Genomic DNA, 23,052 nt, shown 5'->3' with positions numbered 1-23,052 from the left:
CTGTAATGGTTAGGAAATTAAAAAAACCCACCAGGACTGCATATAAGTGGCTGTTTTTTCCTTTATCTTTTGAAAAAGACTGTAAATGCAAAGATCAGGGTTGCTGTATGGTGGTGGACTCAGGTGTGAGCCCAGCATGGAGCTGGGTTGTGTCCAGAGCAGCACCTGGACCTCCTGGAGAGGCTGGGTGCCTGTTCACATCAGTCACCTGTTTCCCATTGGGAACCTGCCCGGTGATGGGTCAAAACACTCAGAAAAGCTTGTCCAGGTTGAAGGAAGACCTTAGAGTCTTTTAAAATACAGTGAAATTTTCTAGACTCAAATTCTTCTTTCTGTAGGTAAGCCCAGCCTCTGAGATGGGCTGCAGCGTGAATTTCTTTGGGGTTTATAGTATTTCTTAAAGAGCATTTGCAGCACTAATCATCAAGCTCCTTCCCTTTGTTTTCTCCCTTTTCCCAATTAACCTCATGTTACACTGTGCAGATCAACAGTGGCTTTTATCCGCCACTGCTCTTTGCCGAGTTGTTCATCCCTGCCTGCCTCGCTCCAGCCACGCCGTCACCATCACGCATTGATAGAACCAAAGCGGGGGCCAATGTGATCTGCTGCTGTCTCTGCTGGAGGGACACTCTTCCCAACAAACAGCATGAGAATGGCAACTGGTTATGTAAATTACGGGCAAGGAATTAAAAAAAAATAAATTTAGTGCATGGTAGAGGTTACGCCAACGTGAATTAGGTGCTTGCCCATCTGCAGGTGTGATGCTGGCTCGTGGATGTGGAAGCAGATAGTACAACCTTGAAGAATCTTGTAGGACAGAAAAGTTTTAATTAAAAATCTGGCTCGGTTGAGGGTATTTGGGTTTAGTATGAATGTCTTCATTTCTTTTGAAAAAGAATTAAATGAAACCCTTAGTATTTTTTTTTATTTCTGCATATTTATTCTTGAAGTTGAAGCATTAGAAAATAATTGAGTAAAACAAAATCCACAAGGCTTCAAATTACCTCTAGCTTAATGTTTTATTTAAAAGGTTTGCTAACTGACATTCTTTATAATGAATTAGGTCACGCGGCTCTAAAGAGTGTTGTCGGTTTTCTTTTTTACATTTAAATTTGAGGCTGCTTCCCTCAAAACTTGGGCTCCGCTGCCATGAACCGCTGTACGATTGTGACTCCCCGGCTCGGGGAATCTCGCTCTAATTATTCTCAATCACACTAGTGCAAATGAATATATCCATGTTTGGAGGATCGAAGCGGTGTTGTCATGGCAATCTCCGTAAGGTCATGAGAAACTCATGGATACTGTTCGCCTCCTCTCCCAGGAGACCCCTCTTACCTTTGCAAAACTATGGATTTGGGAGGTTTGGGTAATAACTTTAAAGCATGATTTTGTAATGATTTGGCTAAAAGGGTTCTCTGTTTCCTACTGGGTAGCCGAAGGCGCCGCGGTTCAGGTGAAGGTGATTATGGGCTGTGGCTCATGCCTCATGTGCTGACTAGTCATCTTCCTCCGGGAGCTGCAGCTGCAGATCCCGGTACGTGGACCAGGCTGGCTTCAGGAGGCTGGATCCTTACAGACCATGGCAGTGGAAGGGACCCATTTGGTGGGTTCTGGTTAATGGTGCTGAGGCTTGGGTTTTGTTGGGATAGGGCTTGCTTAGATGCAATTAAAAAACACCCCAACCCAAAAAAAACCAACAAAAAAATCCCCACCAAACCCCCAAACCAAAAAAACCCCAAACCCAGCTCTGCTTGGAGGTGATGCGAGCTGGGGCTGTAGCAATAGGAAGCCCTCAACGCTGGCCCTGTCCCCCAGTGTGGCTGGGGTTGTCACACCAAGCCCGTCCCTTCCCTCCGTGCCTGTAGCAGCAGTGCGGAGCGCTGCGGTCACTGCAAAGGAGTGTGGGCGATGAACCGCAGGTGCTGCTGTGCTGGTTGGGAGGGCACTCATGGACCAAGTAGGTGAACAGTAAACGCTGGAAGAAGTGGAAAAAGCAGCGAGGGGCTGTTTGCTCAGCCTGGCTTGGGGAGAGCTCCCCGAAAAGAAATCGTGGCAGAGTCACAGGGCGGTTTTATTTGGGTTCTGCAAGGTAAAAAAAAATGGATAACAAACTGCGTCTACGTGGGTGCACAGCAAGAGGCTTTACGGCTGCAAGTGTGAGTCTTTGCTTTTGTGAACTTCTGTTTGGGAAAGGAGCTAAATCTTAAATCAGAATTAAGGCTAAATTAAAAAAAAAAAAAAAAGTCAAAGTGACCCCCACAGTTAGTTCATTCTGCTTAATGAAATGTGTGGAAACCTTTTGCATGTTTGGATTGCAGCAGCAACACCGATGACTTTACAAATATCTTGTGTAGTAAGAAAAATGAGTTCACGAAAATTGTCATTTAGCAAATCTTGGTTTAGGCGATCCCTGTAGTTGTGGGGTTATGCTTTTGTCTTTCTGAGTTCTTTTTGTTTTGTGTTGGTTTTTTTTTAAACAAACACCACACAAAAGAAAACGAAAAATAGGTCTTAGTGATAGAGAGCCATTAAAACATTTTGATTTGCAACTGAACGCATGTTAAATCTGCAGTTCTTTTGCTAGCCTGGAGGAGTTACACATACACACGTACCTACACACACCCGTCATCGTTTGAGCCTTTAGACAGGTTTAGCACACCATGCAGGTTACTTGGTTTGAAAGATCTAATTTGATTTCATGATTGGTAGCAGTATTCTCAATAAGGTGTGAGATCTGTGTTTAAAATTCAAAGAAAATCTGAAGTTTTAGTGGCTATGGCAGAGACGTGGCTACGCCTGTCAGGGTGACATGTAAGCCTGTTACATTATATTCGTTATCTACACTTAATTGTTTCTGGTTGCCACGTCTTTCAAGATTTTGAGCCTAGCCCGCCTTGTCCTTTCACACCCAACGTGCCCTCACGCGTCAGAGGAGGAGAACAGGTTTGCACGCGTTGTTGCCCCGTGCAGGTGCAGGGAGCGGTTCCCCCTCACCGTGCAGAGCCCCAGCTCTGGGCAGCAGCCGTGCCCTCCACCACGGGCTGCCCTGGCACGCCAGGGACACCCCGACCATCACCTCTGCCATCACGGGGTCTCTTTTGACCTGACTTTCTCTAGAACTTTACAAGCACGTTATGCTAAAGGATTTTAAATTAGTATTTTGGGTAATTGCTGTAAATCAGAGAAGGGCTTCCCAGTTTTGAGTGCAGGTATGAGTTGGGTTTCAAAAAAACCGCCAAGACGCTAAGCAAGTGGAACTTAGGATTAAAAGCCTATTTACATGTAAAGAATTATTTTAAATTATCTTTCTCTCTGCTTTCTGCGGAGGGATGGAGGAGAGGCTGGGCTGACAATGAAGCTGGTTTTCTCAGCTGGCCTCCTGGCATTGGGCTTTCTCATGTCCTGCTGCCTCAATGTGCACAAAGGGCTTAAGCCCATCAGCTTGGCACCTCTAGTGTATCTGTTAGTGCTTCGAGGTCTTCAGGACTTGCTGAGAAGCCCTCTAAACAACTTTTTCTGACCTCTTCTGGCTTGTACACCCAACGCCTGGAGAAGTGGCCAGCAAGCTGCTGTCCCGTGCGAGGGGCTGGGTGGGTTAGCAAAGGCTCGGTGCAGCCTTTAATGCTGGAAAAGCACTTAACGGCAACGTCTGCAATATTTAACATTGCTTCAGGAACCTCCAGTTATCCCTGGTGTTGGCTCTTGTCAATCGTTTGGATGACTGTAGCGTGTTCCTTCCAGCTTTGGTGACAAGAGCGTGTGAGTAAGCAGAATAGCCAAATTTCTGAACGATGGCTCGTGGCGATTTCCTAATTTCCTGAGCAAGTGCAGGCTTCTTGGGGTTTCGTTCCTGTGCCAGAAAGACTATTTGCTCATACAAAGTTCTTCGTTGTAATAGGAAAAAAATCAATTTGATTACTTTCATGTCAGCATGCATGTCTAATGGCTTAGAAGTTATTGCAGCCATAAAATATACAGTATCATTTCTCTCTCACTCTGAAATTTGACAGGATTAATATAGTCAGCATGAAATCTTAGTCATAAAGTCGACCATAAGTGATGGTAAAATTAGCTGCTGAAATCGTCTGCTTATGGAAAGCATCTTCTGTTTTTCCTTCTGGGAAAAAATATCAAGGGGCTGGCATGCGGATGGGAACGGGGAGCTTTCTGCATTTCAGGCTTTAATACAAATGTGTCCATTTCATCTCACGTTCCTCTCGAGAGAGGTGGCGGGCGCTGCTGGGCTCCGTGGTGGCCCAGGCAGCCTGTGGAGCAGTGTTACAGCCCGTCCATGGGGGGGGGGGGGGGGCGGGGGGGCTGGGTTCCACGGCCAGCGCAGCAGTGATGGGGGGATCACGGCTCTCCCGCATCCTGTCCCCCCGTAAGTCATTCCCTGGGTGAGCCGGGGTGAGGTAGAGCCTGAAAAGCACCTTCCTCTTCGGGGTCAGGCTTTGGGTTGGAAAGTGGTGTGGTGTGGGGGGTGCCCCCCTGGTGGTGTGTGTCCTCCAGCGGCAGGCAGTGTTTGCCCAGGGAGGGGTGGGCGATGCACCGATTCATCTCAGGCACTGCAAGCCTTCTTGTGGCTGAAAAGCAGCTTCTTTGCCTGGGTCAGTGCTGCGGTGAGGCTGGAGGGAGGTGAGGTCCAGGGGAGCAGAGCTTTGATCGTGCTCTTCATCCATGGGCTTCTGTGGATGCTCTTGCTGGTGCAGCCTGGGTGGTCGCCGCTGTCCACCTCGCCCAGTTCCCTTGGGAAGCAGGGTGGGAGAGACGCCCCGTAGGAAGCTGCCTGGCTCTGAGCTGAGATGGAGAAACCTCTGCCTGAAGCAGAGTTTCCTCCTGGCGAGTGACCATGCCGGGTGCCAGCGGAGGAGCCCAGCAGGCGGCTGGAGCAGCCGCCCCATCCTGCTCATCCACCTCCAAAACTGCCTTGGGAAGCGGAGGTAAAGCATGGGGGGCTGGGCAGGGGATGTCTGCTGACATGTTAATCCTTCGCCAGCCCAGCCTTTGAATGACTTGTTACTGGTTTTGTTTAATGACATCTCATTGTGTAAGGTGCCCATAGCTGTTTTTTTCTGCTTATGAAGCTGCTTCCAGAAAAAAGTAAGGAGATGGGTGCCGGTGTCTTTAATATCAACTTTAAAATTAGACCAAGGGCAGACAGCATCTTGCATCCAGGGGTCACTTACCCACCCCCATAACGTCCAAGACCAGGGTTCTGTTGCTAGCCCTTCTTGGCCCGCTTGGCTTTGCAAGGGGAAATTTCTCCTGCCTCCTGAGCAAAGACATGTGGGGTTTAACTTCTCGGGGGGTGGGGTGGGGGTGGGCTTGGGGGTCCTTCCTATTGTATCCGGATGCGCCCGCCTTTGGCTGGAAACTGTCGTCCTGCTGGTTTTGCATGTTCTGCCTCCCTTGGCAGCCCCGTTGTGAAAAGTTAATATCTGGTCATTGGTTTTGGCTGCATCTCCAAGGCAACTTCATTCACACGCCAGCTCCCGTTCATACCGATCAGGACATGCCTAGATGACTAACTCTGGTCTCCTGTTACGCCATCCCAGAAGGGTTGTTAACTCCTTCAGCCCAGGTAGGTGGTGATACAGCAGGGAATGGGCCGACAGAGCAGGTGGATGCTGTAAGCACCCAGCAAATGCCGACTTGCTCTGTGCCCCCTCCATCCTTTCTGCTTTGGTTTGCTCCCCAGTGTCCCATCCAGCCTGGAGAGCAAAGAGCTCGTCACTATTTGAGATCCTTTTCTGTGCAGAAAGGTCTCAGAGTAAGTTTGTTTCTCCTGAAATTATTATGCTTTATTATCCTTTGGTTTGGGCAGAACACTGCCTTTGGGATCTAAATTCACTGAAAAATTTCATTTGAAAAAAAGAACTTGGCTGTACACTAGCAATACACTCTGAAATGTAGCTAAAATTGAATTTTGCATTTCATGCAAACCGAAGCGGGGGGGGTCCTCCAAGGGACAGGTGATGGCAGCAAGACCACCCAGTTCCCAGCATGTGTTTGGGGTCTGTGAACCCCGCGAGACAGAGTTATAACAGGTTAAAATGTGGAGATGCCCAGCGCTGCTGCAGCGCCTGGGCCCTCGCCGATGTGCCTATTTCTGTACGGGTTTGTCAGATACAGATTTACAGCCCCCAGAGACTCCTTTTGATTCTCACCAAAAGATGTAGGAAGGAGGAAGATAAGCCAAACTTGGGGGGTTGGGGCGGGGGGGGGCGGCGGGTTTGCCATTTGTTTCTCTCACAGCAGTGCTGAGAGGTGCCGGGGACGGGTCCCACAGCACCCAGTGGTTCCCCCTTGGGGAGAGTGGCCGGTTCCCAGGACAACATCCAAGCGGAACACAGCAGGTCTAGCTCACACCAGCACCAAGCAAAGTGCTTGAGCTTGGTGGGCATCACTAGGATGCGATGCAGTGCCGCGCTCTTCCCTTGATGTGTTTGAATACTGACGTGGGTCATGTATCCAACCGGGATGTCGTGATGCTGCTTTTCTTGGACTTCTGGAGGGGATTTGGCAGGTAGGAGAAGCAGGTTGGGTTTTACTGGGCCACATTCCTGGCCTCCTTGCAGCCTAAGTGGGGTATCGCAGCAGAAATCAAGCATCAAGATAGCCCTGAGGATCGCTGCAGCATACAAACTTGAAACCCTGTTAATTTTTTAATGCCCGGTGCATTTTAGGAGATCCTTTACGCTGAAACATCAGGCAGAGAATTAAACACGCTGGGAATATGAACCTGCCGTGGCTCGTGACCGTGCCTGAGCGGGCGGTGGTGCTACACTGCGGGGGAGCTCACTAGAGACATCAGAGCGATGACCCCAAGGACCTGGGGTGCAACACCCGGTCGGGGAGCATTACCCCGTGCACCACGTACAAAACCCACTGTCTCGCCAGCCTCCCTCTCCAGCTGCTGCTTTCCCTTCCTAGGGAAGGAAAAGTGCTGTAGGACTGTTTGCAATGTAGCTGCTATAACTCTTAAATTTTAATAATAGATTACCATTAGTATCAGCCTTATATAATGCACACCTCATTATTGCTTACTCAGAATAATTTTGCAGCCTCCTTATAGAACCTTGGAACTTTATTTGCTGAGTATAAAATATGCAGAAATGCATGAATAGTTTTAAGACTTGGTACCCTAAACTAATACACTGTGCTTTTTTTTTTTCCTGCACCATGATTGAAGTCAAATTAACATATTTACCTTCAGTGCTCCCAGGAGTAGCATTAAAAAATTCAAGAGGTGATTCAGAATAGTCTCCGATTTACTGTGTTTAAAGCTGGATTTCATTTCTCAATAAAACCATGCAAACACTTGACTCCCTTTCAGCTTTGCAGCCTCTTCCCTCCCTGTGCAGGTCGTTGGACTTATCAACAGATGGTAGCAGTATTATTAATGCTGCATTCCCAAAAGGAAGCTTTTTATTTTATTTTATTGGTTTTTCAGGATGGGGGAGAAAGCAGGGATAGAGAATAAGGGAGAGAATGAGTTATAACAAATAGCACAGAAGCAGAGCTGCTGTTTTAATCTGAAATAGGGAAAAGTATCGAGTGTGATTTTTGTCTTCTGCCTGCCAGCGCTGGTTCACTGTGTAACGTTGGTTACGTTATCATGCTCTGCCTCAGTTTATCTGTGAGAACTGTTTCCTAGGGCAAATCATGAAGCTTAATTTTTGCTGTATGTTGACATCTTCCCAGGAAGAAAAGCTGTGTAAATGCAGGGGTAGGGAGTGGAAATGGTTGCTTTATTGCCCAGTGGTTTCTTTATTCTTACCAATGATTACCCAGGAGCTCTCCTGCCTGTGCCTTGATTTATTCCTACAGCTATAGGGTGTAGCTCCAAGAGACCCCACGACAGTTGGGTTCAGGGGTGGAAATTCCTGCACCAAAGCCCCAGGCTGCTCCACCATCGCCTCTGCCGTGGGCTCCTATGGGGAAGCACCGTCTCTTAAGCGTATCGGTGCTGCAGGGAAACCTTCGATGCTACTGTTCCTGACCAGGTAATAAATATTCTGGGGAGAGGGTCTGTGTAAGGAGCCATTTGCTCAGCTGGGGCGAGTCGGTACCCTCTGAGTGGGACAACTCTTCTTGAAAATTCAGTTTACTGTGGGCTGGAGAGACTGCAGCGGCTTCTTTTCCATGCCTGCTCCTAGATTAGGAAGTTATTTCAGCAGATGTTGTTTCCTAAGAAAATGGGTTAATGCTCGGTGGTTAGAATGGTGTGGCAAAAAAAGCTTACTTGTGTGAGGTTTTGGCTAATTGCCTTGCAAGTGTTACAGAGCGTTGCAGCAAATTTCCTGGATTTCGCAATCGTGATGGTTCTGGTTTAACTGGCCAGAAAGATTTTTCAAAAATACACGGAGAAATGGAAAAAATAGAGGCAAATCACTTGCTGTGTTGCTGCAAAAAGCTGAAGGACCTGGCGGCTGGTGTGAAAAGTCTCCAGGTGTCTGAGCAAGTAATTGAGATCCGGGGCTGAACAGATCTCTCTTATCGTCTTTTAATTGATGAAAGGCTGGTGTTGCTCAGGGGCAGGCCAGAACGAGCCCTTCTTAGAAATAAGCAGGAATTCCCTGGCAGAGAGCTCCCTGGGAGAACAGGATTGTCTGTCATTCCCAGTTCATAGGAATTGGGAAAAGGGCTGTTGCGCAGGAAGGGGAGGGCTGCCGGCATGCAAACCAATCTCTGCTCCCAGGGCAGGGACCTTGGGGGGTCCCAGCTGGCATGTGGAAGCTCTTTCTCAGCATGGAAAGCCCTTACAGGCCATATTCCCTTGTTTTGTCCTGGGAAGGTCGGTGTCTGGGTGCTGAGGGGCTGCCTGGGGCAGCTGCCACCCAGCTGTGCTTCGGGGATGCTGCTGCAGGGGTACCCTTTGGTGCCCCCCATGTTCTCACGTGCACGTGGTACTTGGCCCCAGGGGGGGCTTTTTTCCATGCCTGCTCCTACGTCGGTCCCCAGTGAAGGACCAAGGCTTGTTCTCCGGGTTCCCCAATTTGGGGGCAAGCGAGGTGGCTGTCAGCGCCCCGTGCTGCCACTGCTGCCTCCCGCTCTGCATCCCCACCGGCTCCCCGGGAGCAGGGCACTGCACGGCAGGCGGCGAGGGATGCAGGGGAGGTGTATTCACGCGCTTCTGAAATGCATCTGCCAAAGGTACTGGTGCAGGTGAAAGCAGAACCTGGCCTGAGAAACGGGGCTGGTTTGTGTTCAGTAATATCTGTGCAATGAGTCCTGCTGCTCTGTACGGCGACGGCAGCACCGTGTACCTCACTGCCACACTGCCACCTCGGTGGGGACAGCTGCCTGTCCCCCATCTCCCCGCCGGCATCCCAGCTGCAGGACTGCTCCCCACTGCTGCCTCAGCTTTCTGGTCCCACCCAGGGCCGGCGGAGGTGGAAGATGCTTGGAGCTGCGGGGACAAGGAGGAGTTTGTCTGCACACAGTGAGGCCAGGAATTCCGTAAGAAAGGCAGGTGCGCAGGGAAATGCAAATCAAGTATTGCTATTTCTAAGAGCATCGCTGTGAAAAGACTTACCGTTTTGAGGAGTGTGATGGCAATGAACTGCAGCCGGCGGGGCTGGGAGGGAAACCTCCGGCTTTCAGGGAAGGGTGGCCGCAGTGTCATCCTTCGACATGTCCTGCCATCCCTCGACATGTCCTGCCATCCCGTGCCATGGAGAAAACCATTTTCCAGGCCAGTGTTCCTGGGGCCACGTGCCAGTGCAGCCGTGGGCCGGGGGCTCGCGACATCAGCCAGCACCACATCCCCATGAGCAGCAACGTAAAACAGGAATAAATGAACTTGGCTTCACAAACTTAGTGCTTAAATATTTTTCCCAGGCAGGAAAAAAACCCCAAACATTTGTTTTCCATGCAAAACAAATATATCTTGGGAAAGTTCCCGAAGTTGCGTGTTTAACTGTTTGGATCTGTGCATTTGTAGGAGAGAAGTGATTATACCCTGGTACAATTATTTTTCTTTTTAAAAGGAAGCTGAAATGTTTGCGAGGAAGACATTTTAAGTGACTGCTGGGGATGCATGAGAGCGAAGGGGGAGCCGGGTTTGATGATGATTGCTTTGCTTCACTTTATTGCTGTTGGGAAGGACGCACCTTCCCTTCATCCCCTCCCTGCAAGGACTAACCACAAATGCAGCCTTTTACTGTTGTGTTTTGGGGCTGTTTCTGCTTGTCTTCTGAATTTTATTGAAACCTGTGTCTGGTTGCTAGTGTCTTTTCAATCCTACCGAAATATGAGAGCTGTTACTGGAGTTTATTTAGCACAATGGAGTCTTTTGCATAGTTAAAATTGCGGATGCTGTATAAACCAGCAGCTCTCTCTGTCCTTCCCAACAGCAGAAGATGCTGCAGTGGGATGCTCCTTCAGGCGATGTGGGGAAGGGGTGAAAGGGAAGGGACAGCCCCCTCCAGCTGGGGAGTGCGTGGAGGGGAAGGGCCGTCGGAGCCGATTGCCCCTTCCCCATTCCCTGTGGCAGCAGGTGAGGGGTGCCCGTGGGAAACGGGGGGCTGACACCCAATGGGGGGCTTCTGTCTCCAGCCACGGGTACCACTCACCCAGGATGGAGATTTCCAGGGTGGTGGGTGAGCTCCCTGCAGAAGGACCCATCAGTTCTTTCCTGCACTGCCCCTCCCTTGTGCTCACCTCACGAGACCCCACTGTAACTATATAAATACAGAGATACAGAACTCAGATTTATTTTTGCATGAAATCACTGTTTTATATAAAATCCCCGAGGAGATGGTGTGGAGGCCCATCACCATGGCTGGCGTGATGCACAGTTTGTGTTGGCATCATCCTGTCCCTGTCCTGGGGGGGCAGGACCCCCAGCCCCGCTGTGGTACTGGGATGCAGTTAGGGATGGGGACTGGAGAGGATGGAGAAGGGAGTCTGCGGTGACTGTCCTGCCTGGAACAGGTCAGGATTTGGCATGAGGACAAGTGACATGAGTTTGGTGGTCTTCTGATTTGATGGTTTGTCAAAGCCAGATTATCAGGGTTTCTCGGAGCTGGGAGAAGGTGGGATTGGGGTGCACCAAGCAGGAATTTGCCCAGGACAGCAGGGTGCTGGAGGAGGCTTTTCAGCACGTTGGCCCTTCATGAGCACTGTGAACACACCGTTTGAAAGAAGCTAGAAATTAAAAACATGCCACAGTCTACTCTGCAGAGGAAAAAGGAAAAAAACCCAATAACCTACATCCTGCAGCCTCTCTCCATGAGCGCTTTCTGCACGCTTTGCTGTCATTAATAGTCACCATTCCAGAGCTAGAGATGTTTAATTTATTTGTGTTCTCCTAACACCTTTCTGTTTCATAACAGTAATCACCTCTCCTGGTTTGGCCGGGAGGCAGTGGTGTCTGCTGCGCTCCCTGTAATCCAGGAGTGAATCAAAGCAACTTTTTACAAAACAAGATTCTCTTGCTGTTGCAAAAGAGCTTTGGGGAAATCTGGTTTTTGTGGTTAAGGATCTTACTCTGATGCACAAGGAAAATTATGTGTAGCTTTTATTTGGCCCAAAGGATTCTTACAACATTATCCGTATTTCCTTTAATTTGTGGGATTTCTAGTAAATGGGCTTAAAAATAGGTCCGGGCAAGATGCCAGGGTACATACGAACAGCAGAAAAGCTTTGCAGGCTGTGAGCAGCTCGCTTTCACTTCTCCCTCAGCACGGGCTGGGGGACGGAGCAAACACTCACCTTTTGGGGTTAAATTTAAGGATGTCTTGGAATTCTTTGGAAGTTGATATTGCAAGAAAGATTTTTCAGCTCTTTAATAGAACCAATGCGATATTGTTGTTGAGCTGGACACAGATCTGGAAAGGGGCAGGATGAGCTGTAGCACCAGGGGAGGACAAGAGCATGGGGGGACCCTCACATAAATCCCTGGACCCACTTACTGATGGGATTTGAGGACACTGGAAACCTGGTGTACAAGTAGGAGCAGAACATGGTGATGATAAACAGTTGTTTTTGTTTTTTTTTTCCTTTCAGCTTTGCATTCTCAGAAGTCTCTTTAAGCTTTTTGTAAAATGGGAAAAATCTAATAAGGGAGAGGCGATGGCTTGGAGCCGCACTCCCAGCCGGGGTGACTGGCGGGTGCCCGGCTCCCTTTGGTGATACTTAGCTGGCTCTTTCTTCAAAATCAGTCTCGGTTCAAGTGACTTAAAAATGTATTTTTCTCTGGGGACAGCCACCCACAAAAGCCTTTCATTAAGATGTAGTGGGTTTATGCAGCTGGAATCCCAGCGGTAAAGGGAAGGTAAGTGGGAAAGGATGCTGGCCGCGCCGTGTGGCAGCGAGCCTGCCTCGCTCCGCGTTCCTCTGCTGGGCACGGGCGCCTTACGGCTTCCCCAGATGTGCAATTTGTGTCCTACTTTTGCAAAATTTAGATAATTTTAATTAAATCTTTGGACAGAAATCCATTAAACTTTATTTTATTTTGAGTACCGTGAAAGTTGTGCCCCTCTGTTGCTAGTAGCTTGTTGGGACATGAAGAGGAGGAGCGGGGAGATGGATGAAGAGGAGGAAGGTTCAGCAGCAGCAGTGTGTTGGATCGGTGCAATGGGCAAGGAGTGATGTCTTGGCATGGGGAAGGGCAGGCATGTGGCAGCAGGGCCAGGGTTGAGTTGGGGTTGTAGCAGGTCCTGTGGGTCATGGGCTGAGGAACCCACCCTGTGGGGAGCAGCGTGTGGGTGCGAGCTCACACTGTGCCCCTGCCAGTGCTCTTGAACTAAAAATGGGCATTTTCACGTGGTGGTGATTGAGTTTCATGAAATCAAGAGGACCCCGGTGCCTGATGCAGAAGCAAGCTTGTTAAAGGGGAGTTATTTATGCCATTGGCCGTAATGTACTAATAACACTTTTCACCCGAGGATACCAAGTAGCTTTACAGATATTGGGTTCTGGGATGCCTCTGTGAAGTGGGGGAAGTGTGGTTAATTCACTTGTACAGGGGAGGACACCAGGTCTCATCTCTGCTGCCAACCCGCTCCAGTGCAGCCTGGCTCCTCATCCTGTGCCGCACCAGAACCGCGCTTTTCCTGGAATGGGAGTTGTTGTGGAGCCATTCCTCCGGGGTCACGGGGGCTGCAATCCCACGAGCTGTTAATGACACCACCCAGTTCCCCAGTACATTCTCTGGAGGAGGCAGGTAGATTTGCTGTGGCTCTTTATTGTAAGGGATAATGTCAGGGATGTGTCTGGAGGGCACCCGGCTCTGGAAAGCCCAGCCGAAAGGATGGAAACATCAGATAGCATTGCTGGCAGTTGGGTGGCACCTCGAGCCTTTTCCATGGGATTGATGTCAGTGGGTGCCGCGGGGCAGCTACCGGTTCAGAGGGCTCTTCCATGTTTCAGGAAAAAGCAGAGCAGAAAAAAATGCCCCATGCCACCTGGGCACAGTTTGGGTACTTTGTGAGCAGAAATCACCTGTTTCCCTCTGGAACCGGGAGCTGCTGAGTGCGGGCACCCCAGGACACCTCTTTTCTCATGAAACCTGGGGATTTGGCAGCTCCCAGCCCCGGGACCGCTTCCCCTGCTGCGCCAGCTCGCGATGCCGAAGCACCGCGCTCCAGCCAGCCCAGCACCGTGGCAGGAGTTCACATTCAAGCTGATGCTTCAAATTTACCTCCTTCGCTGGAGATCAGCTTTCCCAGCTGCCCCCGAGGAACAGGCTCCTGTTGTTTCTTCAAAGACCAAGGTTAAATGAGCAGCTGCAGCACAGCATGGTGGGAAATGCAGGTTTTTTAGGAGTTTGGGAGATGAGCCGGTGCCAGCGCTGGCCCCAGGGGCTACGGCTGGGGTCCGTCGCTGGGGCTCGCATGTGCGAACCCCCCACTTAAAACAGCATCCTCCCTGCTACACACACCTATAAGCCCCTTTGATTTTTCTTTTTAAAAATAATTGGGTTTGTGCGTGTGTGTTTTGTTTTTTGTTGTGGTTTTTTTTTAAAAAAAAATCTTAACGGAGAGACAGCAAATTTAATATTTTCAGTGTCTTGGATGTGTTGTGATTTACATTTGATTTTAGGCATAATTAGAAATGCAAGTAGAGCGCTTTGTGTTTTACCTCTGCTTCAACTATTTATGGCATGATATGCAAATGAAGCAAGCTATGAATATTAAAGATTAGAGTATGTTACAAAGTATCACTGTCTTTAATGAGTTCGGTAATGGGCACAGGCTTTGCACACACTTTAATATGGAGGTATTTTATGTTGTGTGCCGTCTCCGCGGCTCTGCAGCTATCGATGCCGTGTTCGGTTACATCCCAGGAGAATGGGGCCGTGATTTAAAACCCATCGAGCCCCGGATCGGCTGCAATAGGTAGGTGCGATTTCCAAGCGTGCCCATGACAGAGGCGGCTGCGGCTGGCGAAGGGTGTTGATGGATTATTTCACAGAGAGTGTTTCAGTTCTCGTCTAGGTCAATCCGTTTCATCTGCTGCAGCGTTGTAGATGGATCTGAGAATATGAAAGCGCTCGTCGACCTTTCAAGGTGCTTTGCAGCACTGGGAGGGAATCTTAAACACGCTCCTGCCAAAATGGAGCTGCTGCCTGGAACATCACATACAGCCCCCAGAAATTAATTTTGCCCTTCCTCTCCAATTAGCCTTATTGACAGAAAATTATTTTGGGGTTTATTGACACATCCGAAGGGGAATGTCTTAGCTGCTGGGTAGCAGAGGGTTGGGAAGTGGGGCTCCTGGGATTAACCCCTTCTTGCCATAGGGCAGCCTGGTTAGCACGGGTTTATCTCTAAACCAGTGAATAGTTTTGTCCCCAAAGTAGCATTGTGGTTGTAAAAGAGGAAAATAACGGTGTTTTGGGGCGCTGCAGCACACGCAGAGGTTTCATCCACGGGTAATCCGAGGAACAAGGTTCTGCCCAAGCACGGGGGCCCCTGGGGGGCAATGCTGGGGGGCTGCGGGAGGTGGGGGGAAAGCCAGGCAGATATGGAAAGCCACGGGTTTTGTGCCGAATGGGGCTTGGGGAGGGTGGGCGGTGGGGAGGGAGAATGGAGCCTGCCCCAGGGAGCGTGCTTTTCAGATTTGAGGTATTTAAATTACAAATTTTGATGAGGAAGATTGTCAGCAGTATTCAAAACAGTGCTTAAATTCTTTTGAAACACTGTCGAGCTGTGCTGTGGCAGTTGAAAAGTTTGGCACACAAGAACTTGGCCCAGAAGTTGCTGCTTGGGGTTTTTTTTCCTTTAAAACTCAATTCATCTGTATTCAAGTATCCCACATGCTTAAGAAAAAAAAGCCCCACCAGGCTCATACTGGTTTGAGACAGACCCTTGCATGCGAGGGAGGCAGCAGAAGTGATTGATCTCTAATTTCAGGGGGTTGCCTTGTTGGTTAATGAGCATTAATAACTATTTGTACTTGTGTATTTAAAAAATATAATAATTTTATAGTGCTTGTGCCTACCTCATAGAAAGAACCAGCAAACTAAACAGGGATTTAGAGTATGCTTGTGATCCACTGGATTATTAATCCATAGGCATTAGCTATACTTTTTTTTTGGGGGGTGGGGGTGGGGGGTGTCAGTTGGTGTTCATTGGCATGGGATCAGCTCGGTGTTTGCAGCACGTGTCTGAAGCATGTCCTGAACGCTGGGGAGACTTTCTTACTTTCAACCTCTGCCCGTCCTCTGCTGCATGAGGCTTGCACCTCCGTAAAACCCCCAAATCCGAGCCACATATGTGCTTTAGCTGGGGCTGTGCATCAGCGGGGCAATCCTGGGGACGTGGCTGGTCAGCTGTGGCACAGCAGCACAGAACCTGTAAGGTGTTGGTGTTGGCTCCGAAGATGTACTTGAGCATATATCTTTTATATATATATATTTAAAAATATATATAATAGATTAACCTATTATTCTATATTCTGCTATCATATATATATAAATACTCAGGGCTGCAGCGTTGTCTGTGGGCGTTTTATGGCATGTTACAGAAATAGTCCCATCCTGAAGCTTTGGGCAGGATTTGTCGGACCAGTGAAGGGTTTTGTTGCAGGAGCAGAGAAGGCAGAAATGAAAAGTCAGGGTCGGGTCTCCTGAACTTCCCGCCTTGATGCTGGGAGTCGGGGATGAGTCTGCAGGGGTTTCCCCACCACCACCCCACCCCGGGAAGAGGGGAGAGATAGGCTTGTTTGCTGAAGTGTAGGCAATTAATGCCATGTTGGAAAAATGCAGGTTATTTGCTTTGCCCTGTCAGCCTGGGGAGAGTGGGCAGCCGGCTGAGGTGACCACCTCATGTCACAGATTCTCGGTTTCTCAGGTTTTTTGGTCAAAGATCAGAAAGCTCAGTTTTGCAAAACATCCTGTGCAATCTAGTATTTGCTTCTAGAACTACAGAGTTAAATTTCTGCAGTCTGTAACTTTCCCTTTCTGCAAGCTTATATTTCCATTAAGGATCAAGCTCAGATGCAATTGTAGCTTCACTTTATAGAGTATTAAAAGTTTAATGTATAAATGTCTTCCTTCGCCAGAACTTTTTGGCAGTAGCGTTTTCCAGTCTTGAAATTTCTACAAAAACATGAAGATCCGGGTTGCTGCAAGGGCTCAGCTGCCCTTGAAGGGTTAATTATATTATGCCTACTTTTTTTTTTTTTTCTTAAAGCAGGGAGAATAAGCTGTAGCCAAAAGTAAAAGTCATTAATTTTAAGACAGAGATGTAAGCAAAGTTTCCTTCCCCTCTGCAGGTTGGTCAGGGTAGGCTATGCAGTAATTGAAAAGTAAAGGCAATTGAATTACAGGCTCCTGTCCAAACGGAGCGTGATTTCTTCTTTTTTTTTTTTTTTTTTTTTTTTTTAACAACCTCCATTGCATCAGAACTAGGCAGTATTCCTGATGTTCTCATGTGTGTTAATGCTGACTCACAGACTAACTTCAACAAGAAAAAAAACACACAGGCAGCTCCACCATACTAGGTAATGAGCTCTAGCAAGAAGCAGCGTCTGATGTTTTGTAAGCTTTTTTAATTGACCTTTTAAGATATTTACTTTATTTTAAGGCTTTCTGTTCCGTAGTGGCACGCTGGTAGAACTGAGTCATGCATGTTATATATTGCTAGCTCTGCTGTTGTGTACTAGGAGCGAGGAGAATACAATTCAGCATGGCACTTGTCTTTTTGATGTGTTACGGATGTGAATTAACATTTGCGATGGGATGCAGGCAATGCATGCGTTGCAGAAGGCATGGTGATGGGGTGCTGTGTGCTTTCTGATGGATGTAACTTAAGTTGGGGTCTGGAGTTTTTTTAGTAGGTTGCAAAAAATGAAATTCTGCAGAATAATTGTAATTTTTTTTATCCATGTCTCTCCCTTCCCCTTTTCCTTGCAGCAAGCTGAAAAAAAAAAAAGAATCTAAAATGTTGCAATTTCTATTTTTGCTTCTCTTTGCTTTGAGAGCTCTTAAAATCAGTGATAGATAAGGCGGGGGGGGGGGACGACACGGACCTAATTAAATAATAATGGCAATAACACACTTCGCCTTGGCTGAATGACGGCACTTTTTGGAGGCAGCAGCCTGCCGGGTGGGTGACCTCGAGCGGCGGTGGTGCGCCCAGTCTGCTGGTGACTCACCTTGCAGCAGGACAGAGCTGCCACCAGTGCCGGGGTCCCCCCCAGCATTGCTGCCGGCACCCCATCCCCGGGCTCCCCTGCCTGCACGTGCCGGCTGGGCTGCATCATCAGCATTAATTTAATTCACTTTTCCATCTTTCCCCTCCAACCCCGCTCCCTGCACGAGCCTCCAGGTCTTTACTTTCCGTGCAAATTTTTTGGATTATAAAGCAAACGGAGCTGCGTGCTGCATGTCTGCTGCGTGTGCCTTGCTTGTGTTACTTAGTAATATTTGCAAATTCAGTTTCTGCTGTCTTAATAAGGCAGAAATAATCTTCTTTCACCCATTGCCACTGACTGCCACGCTAAAAATAGGGTACGCTAGCACCGCTCGCTGCTTGCCACTTGCAGCATTTCAAAAATAAATACTTCGGAGCCGCAGAAATAAATGCTGCAGGAGAGAAGAGGAGTCTCGCTGTGACTTGTCATTTGATTACCGAACTTAACCTTGTTTTCTTTGCCCTGCCGAAGACCGGCATTAAACCGTGGGGCGATCGCAGCATTCCACACACTGCCCCAGCCCCTCTCCCTTCCCCGGCACGGGCGAGGGGATGCTCCTTTTTGGGGTGGGGGGGTGCAAAGACTTGTCTGGTTTTGCTCCTCGGTTCCCTGAACACCTTGACCTGTGGTGCATGGAGGGGGTATGCACAGCCTAGACCTGAAGCGCCTTTTATTTGACTTTATTTTGACTTTATTTTACTCTTTTATTTTATTTAAGGCGTCACAGCAGCTCCGTGCTCGGGGAATGGTACTTCGCCGGCGAGTTTTGCAGTTAGCTGTTGCTTTTTTTCCTTTGGGCTTATGTAAAAATTGCATTTGCTTGTCATTCAAAGGTGGGGGCACCCTGACAAAAAGCTGTAGCAAGAGCTAGGCGGGTGGCAGCCCTGTTCCCCGGGGTGGCCAGGGGGTTTTGGGGAGCCCCTAGCTGGCTAGGTGACACCCCCCTGCCAGCCTCAAATCCAGGGGTGGGATTTTCCCCCTCTCTCCTCATTTACAGAAGAAAGGGAAGTTTCCTTTGACCCTTTGGGGCCTTCAAGGGCAGGACTTTTCAGCTCTTTTCTTTTGAGGGGCTTTGGCTGGGTGGGGGTGACAGCCCTCGGCTACTTTTGTCTCCCACCCCCGGAGGGTCCCGCAGCCTTTGTCCCAGCCCCAGCTGCTGCCCCGCGCACCTTCCAGCCGGAAACCTGCGGCTTTGGGGGCTTGGCTTTGTGTGTTATTTTTGGGGGGAGTGAGGGGGTGAAGCCTCCAAGTCTCATTATACGTTGGCTAAGAAAAAAACCCAACAGTTTAAATACATTATCTAATTATTTTTGATTACTCCCAGGGGAGCTCTGATGCCAGCATCTTTTTCGAGGTCGATGCTTTTTCCCTTTGTTGTTGTTGCCTCGCCCCGACCTTTGAGGCCTCAGAGCAGGAAAATAGTTTGGGAAAGAGCAAACCTGCTTTTTCTTCCCCAAAGCACGTGAAGGCAGAAACTGAGAATTCTCAAACTCCCGTGGAAGTCGTGTCAAATAACGGCTGCTTTTTTTGTGAACATCTTGGGACAAAGGCTATGACTTTACAAAAATCACGTAGGCATGTACAAATGGTCCTGCTACATCCAGGAGCTGGGGAAAGAGGATGCCATTAGAAAAGAAAATGATGTTTTGCTGGAATGGTCACGTATCTTAAATAATCAGGGTGGGGGTGGTGGCTGGTATTAATCTGGTCTTGTTCAAGTTTTCTCCTTTGGCAGGAGGTGTCCATCTGATGATCTGTCACCTGTAGGACATGGCAGCCCGAAGGGGACTGGGGTTTTTTTGGGTGGCAATGGTGCTGAGGGCTCCTCCTGCACCCTGGGATGCAGCTCAGCTTGGGGGACGAGATTGCAAAATACAGTTTACATCTGTAATTGCTAAGGTCATTTTTCCTGCAGCGAGGCTCTTCCCGCGTCAGATGGGCTGAAGCCATTCTAAACCATTCAAAAGTCGCTTGGTGTTGTATTTTTTTAAAAAAATAATAAAATCGTATTTCATAGAGGAGATTTTTAAGTTAGACATTATCAAGTGTTGTTGCATTTGCTGTTTAGTCACGGTAATGTTTTGGTGCTGTTGTTTTTAGGGGCTGTGCGGGTCTGATGGTGAGTGGGTTCTCCTTGCTATCAAGACTGCCTGCTTTTATTTCTGGGATTTTTGAGGGGATTTGGCTTGTTGATGAGTTCGGGTTATGACCTATATTCTGGTCATAAAAAGGCAGAGGCAGGAGGAAGTAGCAAAAATCCAGCAGTCCTGGGCTATGGTTTACTGAAGTGCTTTGGACTTTGCCGCTTGGTGGTACAGCTCTGTTCCTGTTCCTTGATGCTCTTTCTAGACCAAACGTGGTTTGGTTTTGGGTTTGGGTTTTTTTTTTCCCCCACCATTTCCCTGTGAGCACATTTCAGGACCTTTTTTCTCCAGGAGAACTGGAGGTTTAGACCATCAGCAAGTGCCACCGGCAAGCTCGGCCATGTTGTGACCAGCAGCTACAAAATCTGCTGGAATTGGCGGAGAGGCCACAGGAGCTGGGGTGATGTGATGTTGGGGGTGGGGTCCCTTTGGGGCGGTCAGGCCAGGCTGCAGTCCCGTGGCAGGCGTACCTCGGGCAGGATGAGTTGTGGGGAGCATTTCTGGTGTCTCATGGAGGTTTTACATGAAATCTGCGGATAATTTGCTAGGCTGGGGCACTCTGCTGCTTCTCTCTGGCTTAAGCATACCCTGAACCGGCACAATTTTGGTGGTTTTAGAGAGAGACATGGGTTCCTCCTGGCACGCCTGGCTTGTTTATAGAGCAAATTCTAAGCAACATTAATAATTGATATCTGTTTTAAGTTGGTTTGTTCTGCACTCCCAAGCTGTCCTTGGCTGGTCCCACGCATCCTGCCCTGCCGGCTTTCTCCAAGGCAGAGCGTTGGGAGCGGGTCCAAGGAGACCCCCTCCAGTGCCCCCCTGGTCTCTCCTCTAGGTCTAAGAGAGCTGGAAGAAAAGAGGAGGAGATCCCCCTCCACCCATGGTCTGCCATCACCGTGGATGAGGCTTCCTTCAGGTGCCTGAGCGGTGAAGTTTTATTTCTGTAAAATAAGATTTTTTTCAGTAATTTTCACAGACCCAGAGTGGATCTGCATTTGCCAGGGCTGACTCCTTTCCTTCCCCAGCAGAGATTAGCGGTGTCATGGGTGGAAGAGTTCTTGGGCTTGGCTGTCTTGGTGTCACCGCTGACCTCCTCGCAGGATGTCACCTTGGTCTCCTCTCGGTGCCTTAACCTCCTCCTCGACACCAGGCAGAGATCCCATTGACCTGACGCGGGGTTTGGATGAACCCGTTGAGCGCTTCCAACGCGTGGAGCTCCCAGCGGTCCTTGGCTGGGAGCATCCAGGCACCAGGGTGCTGCGGGTCCTGTGGGGTGCAGAGCAGAGGTGTTAGTGCTGGGTGCTGGACAAGCAGGGGAAGACAGCCAGCTCCGGGCGCTCGGGGTGACAGCAGTTTGCTGCTGTGGAGTTGAACTTACTGCACCAAACATCTCTTTGGGCGGTGGAAGCGGAGGAGCATGATGGAGCATCACCAGCCCCATCTGTCTGCACTCCCTACTGTTATCCTCCTCTAAGGATGGCTTCACCTCTAATCTCCTAAATTTTAACTGTGTGTGACCATCCAAGCAGAGCTATTGAAACAAATCCGAGACCAAGAGGAGAAATAAAAAATGCTCTGGGCAAGAGAGAAGTAAGCAAAGTGAGGCCCCACCCTCTTTCCCAGAAAAAAGCACCAAACATGCTCAATAAATGCGAAGGTAATTTAAAATCTGAATCCAGGAGACAATGTGACTAGGATTTCATTACTTAAGCAAATGGATTTGCTTTTAGTGGATTCAGCCACAGACTGAAAGAAGCTTTCCCCAAGGGGTAAACATTTTTCCTGCTTTTGAAAGGCTTTCTTGTAGGGGTGGGGTGAGGGGGCTGGGGGGGGCAGCAGTCAGGACTGTGGCTGCCCAAGGAGCACCTTTATTTGGGGCAGATTTGGGCATTCCCGAAGCTGTCCTTTTGGGCGGGTGGTTTTTGGGGAGCCCCTGGGGTGGGATGCGGGGTGATGCGGATTCTGGGGGGATGCTGGGGGGCTACTGGAGGATGCTGGGGTATGCTGGCCGCCCCCGCCCTGCGCCTTCCTCCCAGCCGCAGGAGTTAACCAGCAGCAGTGCCAGCTCTGCAGACTGTTTGGAATAGTTTAAATGCTTTGACACTCTGGATGTACTAGATGGCAGGGGAGGCAGTTTACAGCGTAATTCATATGCAAAACTGCACTATAAATTTAAAACCTGTCTCAGTTGCCGTGGCACCACTAAGCATTTCATCAGCATACAGTACAGTATTTCTGCCATCTTTGTTTGCATTGCAGTGACTCATCAAAAGTCTGTCTTGTACCAACACTGAGAGCATTCCTCTGGCACTGATATTTCTCTGTTTTTAAAGCTTCGGTTTGAAACTGGCATTTACTTCAGGTCCCTAATCAAAGGGCTCTATTCATTGCAGAGAGCAGCCTGAATGTTAATCTGCATCCGGCCTATTCATTTAGATGCTGTGCGCTGCCGGGGAGATTTGACTTGGTAAAAGCTTGAGCTACAGCAGATACAAACCCAGGGTTTGATACTATATTTTTTTTTTTTCCCTCCTCGCTGCGTATAGCGGGGCGCTACGGGGGACGCAGAGCCCCTCCGGCGAGCGGCTGGGGACAGGGGCTGCTGAAGGTACGTTCGCTCCCTGCCAAGCGAGGGGACCGGGAACTTCCTTGCTCGGAAGAATTTTTTTTGACCATGCAGATACAATTAAATTGGCTCCGAGTGTGTTCCCTTTTCTTCCTGTTACCCCGTGGCCTTGCAGATAGGACTTTTTTTTTTTTTTTTTTTTTTTTTTTTCCCCAGCAATGGGAACAGAGCCGCTCTTTGTGGGTTATTATTTTCTTTTCAGTGATTTTTTTTTTTTAAATCTTTCGCAGATAAACTTTTTTTTTAATTTATTTAATATTGTTCTTACCAGCTTTCACGACTAGTTAACCATAGTTTTTCTTCAGTGGTATTGAAGGCAAACGGGATTTGGAAATCTCCTGGAGTCTTGCGTGGAGCTTGGGGAGGGGGGCTGGGGGGGTTTGGGCTCCCGGTGAATCCGCAGTGATTTGCTTCGCTGGAGTTTCGGTGCACGGGCTGCACTGACGCTCCCTGCTCCGCCGGCACAGGGGGTCTGCACGCCAGGTCCCTCTGAACACAAGGCATCACCGGCTGGGTGAAGGGCAGAATTATCCCCATGGCCCAAAGGTACCACGGGGATGCGCAGCCGGAGCCGTCGCCTTGAGCCCTTTCCCTGGGAGGTTGCCCGGAGGGTCCTGGGTACCGCTGGGATGGTAC

The 23,052-nt window shown here is 49.1% G+C and overlaps 1 protein-coding gene across 4 annotated transcripts in view; it reads left to right on the top strand.

Moving 5' to 3' along the window:
* Nucleotides 1–23,052, top strand: part of NACC2 (NACC family member 2) — a 62,191-nt gene that overhangs the window by 17,037 nt on the left and 22,102 nt on the right. For 2 of the 4 annotated variants that reach the window (XM_037399400.1, XM_037399398.1), the window contains exon 1: nt 22,662–22,962. The exons of 1 other annotated variant lie outside the window; for it this stretch is intronic. The gene's annotated coding sequence lies outside the window, so the exon portion shown is untranslated. Of the gene's footprint in view, nt 1–22,226; nt 22,399–22,661; nt 22,963–23,052 lie in introns of those variants that run through there. One more of the 4 variants, XM_037399399.1, reaches the window with a different exon arrangement.

The sequence above is a fragment of the Falco rusticolus genome, chromosome 9 (genome assembly GCF_015220075.1).
Source record: "Falco rusticolus isolate bFalRus1 chromosome 9, bFalRus1.pri, whole genome shotgun sequence".
NCBI classification, from domain to species: domain Eukaryota; kingdom Metazoa; phylum Chordata; class Aves; order Falconiformes; family Falconidae; genus Falco; species Falco rusticolus.
This window is presented reverse-complemented; position numbering and strand designations above follow the sequence as displayed.